This window comes from Condylura cristata, unplaced genomic scaffold (assembly GCF_000260355.1).
Source record: "Condylura cristata isolate star-nosed mole 26May11 unplaced genomic scaffold, ConCri1.0 scaffold00020, whole genome shotgun sequence".
In the NCBI taxonomy this organism is placed as follows: domain Eukaryota; kingdom Metazoa; phylum Chordata; class Mammalia; order Eulipotyphla; family Talpidae; genus Condylura; species Condylura cristata.
This window is the reverse complement of record NW_004567121.1, coordinates 25,856,595-25,863,793: the sequence shown is the minus strand read 5'-3', so window position 1 is coordinate 25,863,793 and position 7,199 is coordinate 25,856,595. Positions and strand designations below refer to the sequence as shown.

General features: G+C 44.3%; 1 long non-coding RNA gene across 1 annotated transcript in view; it reads right to left on the bottom strand.

The window, feature by feature from the left end:
- The window catches only part of LOC105853883, an 87,317-nt gene that overhangs the window by 56,281 nt on the left and 23,837 nt on the right, over positions 1 to 7,199 (bottom strand). Inside the window, exon 2 of the long non-coding RNA XR_001145632.1 lies at positions 2,428 to 2,581. This is a non-coding gene — a long non-coding RNA (uncharacterized LOC105853883). The remainder of the gene's footprint in view (positions 1 to 2,427; positions 2,582 to 7,199) is intronic.

The window sequence follows — 7,199 nt, the reverse complement described above, 5'->3', positions numbered from 1 at the left end:
CCTGTCCCTGCCACCTCACTGCACGGAGGCAAGCTGGAGTCCCCTCCCGCCCCTGGGCCTCCATGCCCTGTGGTCAGCAGAGCAACAGCCCCCAGAGACAGCAGGTCCAACCCGTAGAGCCTGCAAATGCTACCTTCTGAGGGAAAGGGTCTGGGCAGATGTGCTGCAGCAAAGTCTCTTGAGCGGGAGAGGCTGTCCGGATGGTCCCTACGTGCTATTGCAGGTGTCCCTACAGGAGAAGCAGGGAGAGCTCGCTCTGTTCTGCCTGTCTCTCACACACACGCGCGGAGGAGATCATGTGAGGCCTGGGGTGAGACTGGGGTGATGCAGCCCCCAGCCCGGGAAGGCCAGCAGCCACCAGAAGCTGGGAGAGGCGAGGACAGTCTCCTGACAACTTCTGGCAGGCGTGGATCCTGCTGACACTTTGGTTTTGGCCCAGCAATACTGACTTTAGACGTCTCCAGAACTGTGAGAAAAAACTTTTCTGAAGCTGCAAGTTTGTATTCACTTGTGATAACAGTGCCCCAGGGGTGTCCTCGCTCTCCTAAGTTCACATGCCACCCACTGCTCCCAGTCAGACAGTGGTCTTAGCCCCTCAGTCCTGTATGGCCTCTTTCTTTTTTTCTTTTTAAAGGTGTATTTATTTGTGCATACAAGAACTGGGGTACAGGCCAGAGGGGCAGGGGCGGTGAGAGGATTCACCAGGAACAGAGTGGGGAGCAGAACAGGGAGATGGACGGAGTACACTGCTGAGGGGCGCAGCGGGCAGGTCAGGAGAGGTCTGCCACACCATGTGGGTCAGCTCCCTGGCTGGGGATTGAACTCGTGCTGCCATGGCCGCAATAGCTTCACAGTACTGCGCTTTAACCCGTTGCACCACTGGGAGGTTCCTGTATGGCCCTTTTCTTGAAGAACCTAGAGCACAAGCTACCATTACTGAGCAACCACTGCACGCCAAGCTCTAAGTTGGGAGCCGGATGTGGACACACCCGCAATCACTCTGCAACCCAGGTGGTGAAGACGGGCAAAGGAGCGACACAGCTTGCCCAGGAGCTCACAGCTAGAAAGTGCCAAAACTGAGACCTGAACTCAATGCCTGTGCCCCTTGTGAGGGTGCCCCACTGCCCCAGCAGGGCCTTCTCCTGTTGACTGACCATTGTTTTCCAGAACTAACAGGTGCTCACTCAGTGCCAGGCATTGTGCTCAGCACATTAACTATATTGTTTTATTTTTACCAGCAAATTAACTCCCTAAGGCAGAGGCTGTTATCACTTCTACAGGAAGGGAAACCCATGAGCATTAGACCCAGCACCGATGCCTGCGTCTCCTGGGTGTCCAGGGTCAGGGTCAGTTCCTCTGATTTGCTCTGTCTCCCCTTCGCGCTAGCACATTGGGCCATAATTTGACTTGGACGCAATTCAAACTTCTGAAAGACTTCTGTGTTGTGTAAAATCTGGAGGACTTCCATCAAGTGAATGTGTGGGGCTTGTGAGTTAGTTTCCAGAGAGTTCAAAAACACCCACCATGCCACAAAAATATTCCACTGCCCAGACATTCACAAACACCTGCCCACATTTTCCAAAGTCCCTCTACCTTGTCCTGGCTGCATCCTCCTCCTCCAACACATGGAAAAACTTTGGAGTTATCCTACAGAGTTAATATATTAAAAAAGTCTGTAAAATGAAGTCATTACAATGATGATAATTTAAACAACGGGAAGGAAGGAAAATGTCAAGGATTTCACCCAAATACATATCCCAAGTAAAGTTTTTTTCTTAAAATATAGCTTAAGGAGGCCCTCCCTGGTGGCCCAATGGGTTGGGACGCAGCACTGAAAGCTAGCTGCAGCCACTTCAGTGCAAGTTCGATCCCCGGCCCCGAAGATGACCCACATGGCGCGGCAGACCTCTCCTCACCTGCCCACTGCCCCCCTCAGCAGTGTACTTCGTCGATCTGCCTGTTCTGCTCCCCACTCTGTCTCTGGTGAATCCTCTCACCACCCTGCACCTCTGGCCTATACCCCAGTTCTGTATGAATGAATAAATAAATCTTTAATTATTATTAAGCTATCTGAGCTTAAGGAGATGGGTAGGTAAGAAGGCTGGGGGGCTGGAAAGGAGAGCGAGCATGAGAATGGTAGGATGAGCAAGGTTCTCTATATTTATGAACACAGATACCTGAATGGATCGGTAATGTGCATGCTTTCCTATGAAATGCTGAAGCAGCCTGGCAACAGACATCAAGCTGCCTTTGGAAATGAGTTAGGATTTCCTGGATCATCTTGGCTCTTTGTGGGATATGAGAAAGAGGAAGAGACCAAAGAAAGGGAGAAGGAAACCCTGTCCATGGTTATCAACAGAGAGAATGATGAGAAGACACAGGACTGGGGCCAAAGACCTGGGCTGCAGCCTTAGCCCCTGAACTCACCTGCTGTGTGACGTCGGCAGGGCACTTCGCTTCTCTGGGCTTCAGTTGTTCCTGACTGGAGATGATCTCAATGGTGTCTTCAGATTCCATGAGGATATGTAGAACTAATATCGAATCACCATTTTTGCTTTTCGTCTCAGAGTTGCATCATCGACTAAGAGAAGGAGATAAGGAGATACCTCAGTGTGTGCTGGACACACACATTGATCTAGAGGTCAAAGCCACTCAGACATTTGTTGAAAAATCTTCTGACGGGATCTGTGTTTCACACCCGAATCCAGGTTCCACGAAACTGCCCTCGCTGTGAGGCACTCTTGTTCGGGAGGAGGCCCAAGGAGGTCTTTGCCTGAGTCTCCTAATGGCAACACTCCCAGAAAACCAGAGCTGTCATTAAGCCTGCAAAGTAAACACCATCCTCAGCAAAAGGCAGAGTTAGCAGTTACCTAAAGTCCCAGGCACTGTTTTAAGGGAGTTCTTTCACCACTCATCATGCCACCCAGCCTGGCTTTCAAGCATGCCAAAACATAGGGCTCCCCTGGGAAATCACTCTGAGCTTTACATGCAAAAGCACTAAAGGCTGATTCCTGGCCAGGATTTGGAATTAGGTATCACTCGCTGGTCCAGACCACAGTCTCAGGAGAGAAATTGGCAGGGGACAGAGGCAAGGTGCTAGACACAGGAACACAGGAAGATGGTCCTCTCCTCTGTGACTACCACGAGCTGTTATTAACACATCTAAAGTCCAGACCTTAGACTTATCAATATGCATTTTGTGCTGTAAATATTACTCAGAGCTATATTAAGTTTGTACTATATAATTTTGGGCTTCTGAATTAAGATATGGCTTCATTTTTATGTTAAAGCTCTTTTATATATGTCTTGAATTTGCGCCTGACTAGCAAATTCTTGAAAGGCAGAGGAATTTTCAATTGCTTGGTTTCCAAGCCTAGTGAGAGACCAAATACAGAGTTAGGTCAAGACAAATAGACCATCTTTACCAAGAAGTGAACAACAGATCTTTAATCAGTGTACCCCAAGGTCCTCTCTTAGCAAGTCCATTGCCATCCATTTCTGTGACCCACAAAGCAACACTGTCCCCATCCCACTCTACCCCCAAGCTCTGGGCATTGAGGAAGGTGTTATTAGTTTCCTAAGCCCAAACTACTTTATACTCCATTTTGGACTTTCTAAACATTATTATTATTAATAAACATTTATCAAGAACTTACTATATCCATGCATTGCTAAATGTTTTATCAATACAATCTTCATGACAATCTGTGAGGTAGGGCTTAATATCCCATTTTACAGATGAAGACACTAAAATGGAAAGCACACAGTTAAGAAATAGCCCTGGGCTTCAGATCTGAGTTGGCTGACTTGAACCTGCACTTTGTAACAGCAAGGAAGTAACTGCTTCCCAAACTAGTTTGTAAAGTTCTTAAGAACAGAGAAGCTGCCTTTTTCTTTTCTGCACCCTTGCAGAGCCTCAAAGTCAGACAATGGCAGACTCTTGGCATCTACCAACTAACTGACTGATTGATGGGAGATCCATGTCTGGGGCAGAAAAACAGCAGAGATAAGAGTGACGAACAGACACTATTGCAAAGACAGTTTGGAGAGCTGCCTAGCACAAAGCTGACTTAGGATGAGGGAGTATAAGTGTAGAAGCCTAGGTAATACTGAGAAATTTCTAGAAAGCCATAAAAAAAAAGGTTTTTGCTTCTTTTTTTCCTTTTTTTTTTTTATAGAAATATATACACACATTTTTATATATTTGTTTATTTTTAAAGATGTATTTATTCATGCATACAGAACTGGGATACAGGCCAGTGATGCAGGGGTGGTGAGAGGATTCACCAGAGACAGTAGGCAGATTGATGGTGTACACTGCTGAGGGGGGCAGCGGGCAAGACAGGAGAGATCTGCTGAGCCATGTGGGTCACCTTCCACGCAGGGGATTGAACTTGCACTGAAGTGGCTGCGGCTAGCTTGATAGTGCTGCTCTTTACCCAGTTGCACCACCAGGGAGGGCCCACCTTCTCTTCTCTTAGAAAGACTCTCCAAAGAATCATGAGGCATCCAGACACAGCAGGGGCCAGATCTAATTTAATGTCTCCATTATCGGGTCACATATGCTGTTCTTTGCTAAAAACTGCTCATCTGTTGTCCTGGCTGCACCCAGTTTAGAAAAATGCATAATGTTCAACTGTTCCTACACTTCTGGTGGTCTGTAGAATTTCTCTCCCTTTTCCTGCCCTGAAGATGTGAAGGATGGCCACTTCAATTTTGTAATGTTTATGTTAGCCTACGTTATTTGAACATCAGTTATTTGGAACTGAAGACACACTTCCTACAGTAAAGTATTATTAGGGGGGTTAGGATCTCAGTATATCCTAAGAGTCTTATTTTACCCATTGCTGATACTATTGAGTCCACTGGTACATAGCACTTATAAATAATAACCTTTGTAGGAAAATGAATTTTTAATTCTAACTCAACCCCCCCAGAACAGAATGCCCTCTAACCCTTGAAGCAACAGTTTCTGAGACTAAAGCTGGCAGCATTGTGGTAGCTGACTCTCTAACTGGGTTTGGGAAGGAGATGTGGGTTTTAGGGTATAAGATCATGGGAACCTTATCAAGGAGGTCACACCTGCTAATGCAAGGAGTTCAGCCCTTCTATCTGTTGCCTCAGGATGACACACAAGAAGGTGTGAGTCACACTCCTGACTTCCTCCAGGGAATCTTAGTTCAAAGGTAAGTCCATCATACTCAGCCTGACAAGTCCTTGGGGCAAAGGGCTCCATACTCACTGGTCCCAGCCTTATCTCAAAATCCTGTCTGAATAAGCCCACCTATTAATGCTGAGAGAATAGGAGTAGAAGAAAAATTGTTTTCAACAAGTTTCTTATTTACATAAAAAATAATCATTGTAATAGCTACTGGTTTTTGAATACCAACTTTAAGCCAATAACATCATAATTTATTATGGCTCAAAATTATTAAATCCTTATAACACTATGTATAGACTTACCAGTAGCCTCACTTAGAATAGGAAGAAACTGAAGTTTATATGACAAGTAAGTAACTTGCCTTAGCTAACATAGCTAGTGAATGGAAGAATCAGAATTCAGTCTCTCTGAAATCAAGATTCCAGGCTATTAACAGCTATACCTGTTTTTCTGAAGGGGGGGGTGGGAAACATAAAGCAAAATTTTCCATAATACATATGTATTTTTAAAAGATTTATTTATTTATGCATACAGAGCTGGGGTATAGGCCAGAAGTGCAAGGGCAGTGAGAGGATTCGCCAGAGACAGAGTGGGGAGCAGAACAGGCAGATCCAGGAAGTACACTGCTGAGGGGAGCAGCGGGCGGGTCAGGAGAGGTCTGCCACGCCATGTGGTCACCTCCGGGGCAGGCGGGAATCGAACTCATGCTGAAGTGGCTTTAGCTTCTTAGTGTTGTGCTCTAACCCGCTGCACCACCAGGAAGGGCCTAAATATTACTTTTATGTAAATGATAATCTGAAAAAAATGATAGAAGCATATTCTAGATGATCAGGTGGTCTTGTTATAACTGAGTAGGATCACGCAGTATAGTGGCTTTCTTTGGTGTTTGTTTGATTGATTTCTGGCCAAGAGGAGATCAGACACCACCAGGGCACTCTAAAGGATGAGAGCTTTGAAACAGGTTGAGCAGAGGTGCTTCCTCATGTAGTCACCAGGTGCCTGAAAGTCCAGAAAAGATCACAGGATTTTCCCCCTCACTGGAAGCCGACACATCATACAACTTTCTGTATCCAACATTGTTTATCATGTTGATCCCTCATTTTGAGAACTAAAAACAAAACATTGTTTCAAGAACTAGCAACTTGGCTATTAAATTACTTTAATTTCCAAAGAGAATTGCTAAAAAAAAAAAGTTTTTCTCCAAGTCTCCCTTTAGCTATTCTTCTTTCTTGGTGATATAATAAGAAGTTATAAATGTCCTCCAGAATCTTCTCATTTGCCTAGTTAAAGGAAGAAACTCTAAGAAACCAAACAGAACCCTGCTGGTTCAAGCCTCCCATACAACTAGCACACCAAATTTGTATATGGAAAATGAAGAATCACAAAGTTTGCTTTTTACATTAGAAAAAGTAAGAGAGAAGAAAGTAGAGAATAAGAAGTACATAAAGAGGAGACACAAGATGAAGTTATATAACTAAGTCCCAACATCAACAATCACAGTAAATGTAAATTGAAAATATTATAAATACAGATATATACTTTCCTAAGAGACTTCAAACCTGTGAGGCTCCAACAGACAGAAAATAGAAATATGAAAAACTGGAGCTGGCAAATATTAATGAAAAAAAAAGGCCATTATTAATATCAGATAAACGAGTTTAAGAAGAAAAGCATTTATTAGAAGAGGTGATTAAAACTTTAATTCATGAGGGAGATATAACAACTCTAAACTTCTGTGTAGTTAAAAGTTCACGTAGGAGTCACCTGACATGGTCTTATAGGATTTACAAGGGAAGAAGGACATGCCAGACAGAGGAGGTGCAAAAAACAGCACACACAGAGGTCTAAATCATTCAATAATTGTATTGAAAAAGAAAAATCAAAACATTTTAAGTGATAACAGTGTCACCTTCATGAAGTCTTAGCTTCTATGACACTTTCATGTACCAGAAATATGGGCTCAAATGTCCCTTTAGCATAAAGCCAAAGCCAGGACCTACATGGGAAGAAGAGTAAAAGAGTTAATGGTATCGTTTTC